This window comes from Hyla sarda, unplaced genomic scaffold, assembly GCF_029499605.1.
Source record: "Hyla sarda isolate aHylSar1 unplaced genomic scaffold, aHylSar1.hap1 scaffold_1358, whole genome shotgun sequence".
In the NCBI taxonomy this organism is placed as follows: Eukaryota; Metazoa; Chordata; class Amphibia; order Anura; family Hylidae; genus Hyla; species Hyla sarda.
The window spans coordinates 89,219-96,863 of NW_026607985.1; the positions used below are offsets into that span (position 1 = coordinate 89,219).

At 46.5% G+C, this 7,645-nt stretch overlaps 3 non-coding genes across 3 annotated transcripts; all 3 read left to right on the top strand.

Annotated features, from left to right (window-relative positions):
* Nucleotides 1-831: 831 nt before the first annotated feature.
* On the top strand, nucleotides 832-1,022 carry LOC130306185 (U2 spliceosomal RNA). The gene has a single exon (XR_008855574.1). It is a non-coding gene; the product is annotated as a U2 spliceosomal RNA (small nuclear RNA).
* Nucleotides 1,023-3,115: 2,093 nt separating this feature from the next.
* Nucleotides 3,116-3,306, top strand: LOC130306186 (U2 spliceosomal RNA). The gene has a single exon (XR_008855575.1). It is a non-coding gene; the product is annotated as a U2 spliceosomal RNA (small nuclear RNA).
* A 2,093-nt stretch (nucleotides 3,307-5,399) lies between these two features.
* On the top strand, nucleotides 5,400-5,590 carry LOC130306188 (U2 spliceosomal RNA). Its single transcript, XR_008855577.1, has one exon. It is a non-coding gene; the product is annotated as a U2 spliceosomal RNA (small nuclear RNA).
* The last annotated feature ends 2,055 nt before the right edge of the window (nucleotides 5,591-7,645 follow it).

A 7,645-nucleotide genomic window follows, 5' to 3' on the forward strand; every position in this document is an offset into this window, starting at 1 on the left:
ATATTGCAGCCGCTGCTGTGTCCAGGCCCAGGAGCCTTAGCACTGTGCTGTGATGTCACTCAATACCACTGACATCACTAGGTGTAAACAACATCTCTCCTTTGCTGTGTATGTGACTATGGAGCTGTTTGGTGATGTCGTCTATTACGGCCTTCATAGAAGCAACAGGAGATTGTTGCATCCATCTTGAACCCTCAGAACTACAGTGCTATGATGTCACTCACTTCCACAGGCCTTGCAGAGTGTAAACAACAACAACCCAGCTTTGTTGTGTATGTAACCAAAGGGATTTGTGATGTCACCTAGAACCTTCACAGCAGCGACAGCTTTATGAGGAGCATCAGCACTGCTCTGCCTGAGCAGAACCATCACCGCCATAGGTTGTCAAATAACCCGGATTTAACCCACACAGGTAAGTCCAATGGGGTGCAGGCATGTCCTCTATGCTTACAGCTTCCCGTGGGTGTTGGTTTGATACCGTTTGGGGACAGCCAAGGAGGCATCTGCAGGCAACAAAGGTAGGTGTGTGCTTGTGTGTGTGTTTCCTATGCAGATCCTAAGCCCAGTGTCACATGCAAGTAGGAGGAGTAAGAAGGGTTCCTGGCAAATCCGGGTTATGGATTGCATTTAAAAAGGCCCCGTGGGAGTGCAATGGGCCCCTGTCTTGCTGCTTAGCAATAATGGTATGGGTTTAGGTTCTGCTGTGTGTACTGGTGGTTGACTGCCCCCCAGCCCAGAGTGTGCATGGAAAATTGTCTGGCAGCCTCCCTGACAGCAAGCAGTGATAGTGCCCATGAAGGGGACCTTGTTGGGCCCGCCCCTTTCACGGTTATCGCTTCTCGGCCTTTTGGCTAAGATCAAGTGTAGTATCTGTTCTTATCAGTTTAATATCTGATACGTCCCCTATCTGGGGACCATATATTAAATGGATTTTTGAGAACGGGGGCCGATTTCGAAGCTTGCTTCCGTCGCCCTATGCATTGACCCGATATGGCAGTATCTTCGGGTACAGTGCACCACCCCCTTACAGGGTTAAAAAGAAAGATTCCTACTTTCATTGCTACCTGCTTGCTGGCTAGCCAGCTAGCCAGCCCTGTGGGCCTTGCTGCTGCTGCAGCCAAAAAACAAAAGGTGGTGCTGCTGCTGCTTCTGCTGCTTCTGCTTCTGCTTGTGTCTGGCCCCTGTTGGAGCGTCCAGGCACAGGACTTCTGCTGCTGCTGACTAAATGGCCTCCTTAATTGGATCATTTGAGTAGCCAGCACACCTGTGCAGGTAGGGCATGACATGATAGGCAGCTGCCTTGATAGCGGGTGGGTGCTGAATGTTCCTAATTGACAAAATAAGATTAATGCTTATGAAGAAATATAAAATCTCATCCCTTCCCCAATATTGCGCCACACCCCTACCCCTTAATTCCCTGGTTGAACGTGATGGACATATGTCTTTTTTCGACCGTACTAACTATGTAACTATGTAACATAACATGGGGGGGGGGGGGTCTCCTGGCTGTTCACACAGGTGTGTCATTGCTGTACATTGACCATGCATTGCTTCTGTGGTATTGCAAAGGCAAAGACAAATGCTTCCAGCCATCCATTGCACTAATGGATTGGTCATCAGCTGGCTGTCTATGTCCCGCATCAATATAGACCAAAGTACAGAGGGTTAGGCTATGCTATTGTGCACCTACCTGATGCATCAGAAGGTGCGAGGCCCTTGCTAAATTCTGTGCACAGACTTTGAGATCTATGCTTTAGACTGTATCTAAACCTGCTCCAACATGGACTGACATTCTGGCCTACTTTCAGCCGATGCGACTTGTCTGTCGCTGAACAGTCGCTTTTTATGTATTCAGCACCTATGTATAATGTTGTAAAAATGCTCTAGAAGCTAAAGTCGCAGAAATGTCACACATATTTGGCCTGCAACTTTCTGTGCGACAAATTCAGACAGGAAAAATCAGTATAAATCCTTAGAAAATTATCCCCCAGTGTCTCCATCTGCTGGCGGTATTGAATAAGCATTGCTGCACTGATGGGGTATGCATTAGACGAAAAAAAAGAAGAAAAAGAAGAATAATACGCCCAGAAAAGAGGCGAAAAGGAGAAAAACGTAAAAAAACGTGAAAAAAAAGTAAGAGGAAGAGAAGGGAAAAAAAGGTGGAAATGGGTTTAAAAGTGATTTCGGCGGAGAATATATATATATATATATATATATATATATATATATATATATATATATATGCGCACACACACACATAGATATAAACGTATTCTCCGTTGAGATATTGCAGCCGCTGCTGTGTCCAGGCCCAGGAGCCTTAGCACTGTGCTGTGATGTCACTCAATACCACTGACATCACTAGGTGTAAACAACATCTCTCCTTTGCTGTGTATGTGACTATGGAGCTGTTTGGTGATGTCGTCTATTACGGCCTTCATAGAAGCAACAGGAGATTGTTGCATCCATCTTGAACCCTCAGAACTACAGTGCTATGATGTCACTCACTTCCACAGGCCTTGCAGAGTGTAAACAACAACAACCCAGCTTTGTTGTGTATGTAACCAAAGGGATTTGTGATGTCACCTAGAACCTTCACAGCAGCGACAGCTTTATGAGGAGCATCAGCACTGCTCTGCCTGAGCAGAACCATCACCGCCATAGGTTGTCAAATAACCCGGATTTAACCCACACAGGTAAGTCCAATGGGGTGCAGGCATGTCCTCTATGCTTACAGCTTCCCGTGGGTGTTGGTTTGATACCGTTTGGGGACAGCCAAGGAGGCATCTGCAGGCAACAAAGGTAGGTGTGTGCTTGTGTGTGTGTTTCCTATGCAGATCCTAAGCCCAGTGTCACATGCAAGTAGGAGGAGTAAGAAGGGTTCCTGGCAAATCCGGGTTATGGATTGCATTTAAAAAGGCCCCGTGGGAGTGCAATGGGCCCCTGTCTTGCTGCTTAGCAATAATGGTATGGGTTTAGGTTCTGCTGTGTGTACTGGTGGTTGACTGCCCCCCAGCCCAGAGTGTGCATGGAAAATTGTCTGGCAGCCTCCCTGACAGCAAGCAGTGATAGTGCCCATGAAGGGGACCTTGTTGGGCCCGCCCCTTTCACGGTTATCGCTTCTCGGCCTTTTGGCTAAGATCAAGTGTAGTATCTGTTCTTATCAGTTTAATATCTGATACGTCCCCTATCTGGGGACCATATATTAAATGGATTTTTGAGAACGGGGGCCGATTTCGAAGCTTGCTTCCGTCGCCCTATGCATTGACCCGATATGGCAGTATCTTCGGGTACAGTGCACCACCCCCTTACAGGGTTAAAAAGAAAGATTCCTACTTTCATTGCTACCTGCTTGCTGGCTAGCCAGCTAGCCAGCCCTGTGGGCCTTGCTGCTGCTGCAGCCAAAAAACAAAAGGTGGTGCTGCTGCTGCTTCTGCTGCTTCTGCTTCTGCTTGTGTCTGGCCCCTGTTGGAGCGTCCAGGCACAGGACTGCTGCTGCTGCTGACTAAATGGCCTCCTTAATTGGATCATTTGAGTAGCCAGCACACCTGTGCAGGTAGGGCATGACATGATAGGCAGCTGCCTTGATAGCGGGTGGGTGCTGAATGTTCCTAATTGACAAAATAAGATTAATGCTTATGAAGAAATATAAAATCTCATCCCTTCCCCAATATCGCGCCACACCCCTACCCCTTAATTCCCTGGTTGAACGTGATGGACATATGTCTTTTTTCGACCGTACTAACTATGTAACTATGTAACATAACATGGGGGGGGGGGGGGTCTCCTGGCTGTTCACACAGGTGTGTCATTGCTGTACATTGACCATGCATTGCTTCTGTGGTATTGCAAAGGCAAAGACAAATGCTTCCAGCCATCCATTGCACTAATGGATTGGTCATCAGCTGGCTGTCTATGTCCCGCATCAATATAGACCAAAGTACAGAGGGTTAGGCTATGCTATTGTGCACCTACCTGATGCATCAGAAGGTGCGAGGCCCTTGCTAAATTCTGTGCACAGACTTTGAGATCTATGCTTTAGACTGTATCTAAACCTGCTCCAACATGGACTGACATTCTGGCCTACTTTCAGCCGATGCGACTTGTCTGTCGCTGAACAGTCGCTTTTTATGTATTCAGCACCTATGTATAATGTTGTAAAAATGCTCTAGAAGCTAAAGTCGCAGAAATGTCACACATATTTGGCCTGCAACTTTCTGTGCGACAAATTCAGACAGGAAAAATCAGTATAAATCCTTAGAAAATTATCCCCCAGTGTCTCCATCTGCTGGCGGTATTGAATAAGCATTGCTGCACTGATGGGGTATGCATTAGACGAAAAAAAAGAAGAAAAAGAAGAATAATACGCCCAGAAAAGAGGCGAAAAGGAGAAAAACGTAAAAAAACGTGAAAAAAAAGTAAGAGGAAGAGAAGGGAAAAAAAGGTGGAAATGGGTTTAAAAGTGATTTCGGCGGAGAAATATATATATATATATATATATATATATATATATATATATATATATATGCGCACACACACACATAGATATAAACGTATTCTCCGTTGAGATATTGCAGCCGCTGCTGTGTCCAGGCCCAGGAGCCTTAGCACTGTGCTGTGATGTCACTCAATACCACTGACATCACTAGGTGTAAACAACATCTCTCCTTTGCTGTGTATGTGACTATGGAGCTGTTTGGTGATGTCGTCTATTACGGCCTTCATAGAAGCAACAGGAGATTGTTGCATCCATCTTGAACCCTCAGAACTACAGTGCTATGATGTCACTCACTTCCACAGGCCTTGCAGAGTGTAAACAACAACAACCCAGCTTTGTTGTGTATGTAACCAAAGGGATTTGTGATGTCACCTAGAACCTTCACAGCAGCGACAGCTTTATGAGGAGCATCAGCACTGCTCTGCCTGAGCAGAACCATCACCGCCATAGGTTGTCAAATAACCCGGATTTAACCCACACAGGTAAGTCCAATGGGGTGCAGGCATGTCCTCTATGCTTACAGCTTCCCGTGGGTGTTGGTTTGATACCGTTTGGGGACAGCCAAGGAGGCATCTGCAGGCAACAAAGGTAGGTGTGTGCTTGTGTGTGTGTTTCCTATGCAGATCCTAAGCCCAGTGTCACATGCAAGTAGGAGGAGTAAGAAGGGTTCCTGGCAAATCCGGGTTATGGATTGCATTTAAAAAGGCCCCGTGGGAGTGCAATGGGCCCCTGTCTTGCTGCTTAGCAATAATGGTATGGGTTTAGGTTCTGCTGTGTGTACTGGTGGTTGACTGCCCCCCAGCCCAGAGTGTGCATGGAAAATTGTCTGGCAGCCTCCCTGACAGCAAGCAGTGATAGTGCCCATGAAGGGGACCTTGTTGGGCCCGCCCCTTTCACGGTTATCGCTTCTCGGCCTTTTGGCTAAGATCAAGTGTAGTATCTGTTCTTATCAGTTTAATATCTGATACGTCCCCTATCTGGGGACCATATATTAAATGGATTTTTGAGAACGGGGGCCGATTTCGAAGCTTGCTTCCGTCGCCCTATGCATTGACCCGATATGGCAGTATCTTCGGGTACAGTGCACCACCCCCTTACAGGGTTAAAAAGAAAGATTCCTACTTTCATTGCTACCTGCTTGCTGGCTAGCCAGCTAGCCAGCCCTGTGGGCCTTGCTGCTGCTGCAGCCAAAAAACAAAAGGTGGTGCTGCTGCTGCTTCTGCTGCTTCTGCTTCTGCTTGTGTCTGGCCCCTGTTGGAGCGTCCAGGCACAGGACTTCTGCTGCTGCTGACTAAATGGCCTCCTTAATTGGATCATTTGAGTAGCCAGCACACCTGTGCAGGTAGGGCATGACATGATAGGCAGCTGCCTTGATAGCGGGTGGGTGCTGAATGTTCCTAATTGACAAAATAAGATTAATGCTTATGAAGAAATATAAAATCTCATCCCTTCCCCAATATCGCGCCACACCCCTACCCCTTAATTCCCTGGTTGAACGTGATGGACATATGTCTTTTTTCGACCGTACTAACTATGTAACTATGTAACATAACATGGGGGGGGGGGGGGTCTCCTGGCTGTTCACACAGGTGTGTCATTGCTGTACATTGACCATGCATTGCTTCTGTGGTATTGCAAAGGCAAAGACAAATGCTTCCAGCCATCCATTGCACTAATGGATTGGTCATCAGCTGGCTGTCTATGTCCCGCATCAATATAGACCAAAGTACAGAGGGTTAGGCTATGCTATTGTGCACCTACCTGATGCATCAGAAGGTGCGAGGCCCTTGCTAAATTCTGTGCACAGACTTTGAGATCTATGCTTTAGACTGTATCTAAACCTGCTCCAACATGGACTGACATTCTGGCCTACTTTCAGCCGATGCGACTTGTCTGTCGCTGAACAGTCGCTTTTTATGTATTCAGCACCTATGTATAATGTTGTAAAAATGCTCTAGAAGCTAAAGTCGCAGAAATGTCACACATATTTGGCCTGCAACTTTCTGTGCGACAAATTCAGACAGGAAAAATCAGTATAAATCCTTAGAAAATTATCCCCCAGTGTCTCCATCTGCTGGCGGTATTGAATAAGCATTGCTGCACTGATGGGGTATGCATTAGACGAAAAAAAAGAAGAAAAAGAAGAATAATACGCCCAGAAAAGAGGCGAAAAGGAGAAAAACGTAAAAAAACGTGAAAAAAAAGTAAGAGGAAGAGAAGGGAAAAAAAGGTGGAAATGGGTTTAAAAGTGATTTCGGCGGAGAAATATATATATATATATATATATATATATATATATATATATATATATGCGCACACACACACATAGATATAAACGTATTCTCCGTTGAGATATTGCAGCCGCTGCTGTGTCCAGGCCCAGGAGCCTTAGCACTGTGCTGTGATGTCACTCAATACCACTGACATCACTAGGTGTAAACAACATCTCTCCTTTGCTGTGTATGTGACTATGGAGCTGTTTGGTGATGTCGTCTATTACGGCCTTCATAGAAGCAACAGGAGATTGTTGCATCCATCTTGAACCCTCAGAACTACAGTGCTATGATGTCACTCACTTCCACAGGCCTTGCAGAGTGTAAACAACAACAACCCAGCTTTGTTGTGTATGTAACCAAAGGGATTTGTGATGTCACCTAGAACCTTCACAGCAGCGACAGCTTTATGAGGAGCATCAGCACTGCTCTGCCTGAGCAGAACCATCACCGCCATAGGTTGTCAAATAACCCGGATTTAACCCACACAGGTAAGTCCAATGGGGTGCAGGCATGTCCTCTATGCTTACAGCTTCCCGTGGGTGTTGGTTTGATACCGTTTGGGGACAGCCAAGGAGGCATCTGCAGGCAACAAAGGTAGGTGTGTGCTTGTGTGTGTGTTTCCTATGCAGATCCTAAGCCCAGTGTCACATGCAAGTAGGAGGAGTAAGAAGGGTTCCTGGCAAATCCGGGTTATGGATTGCATTTAAAAAGGCCCCGTGGGAGTGCAATGGGCCCCTGTCTTGCTGCTTAGCAATAATGGTATGGGTTTAGGTTCTGCTGTGTGTACTGGTGGTTGACTGCCCCCCAGCCCAGAGTGTGCATGGAAAATTGTCTGGCAGCCTCCCTGACAGCAAGCAGTGATAGTGCCCAT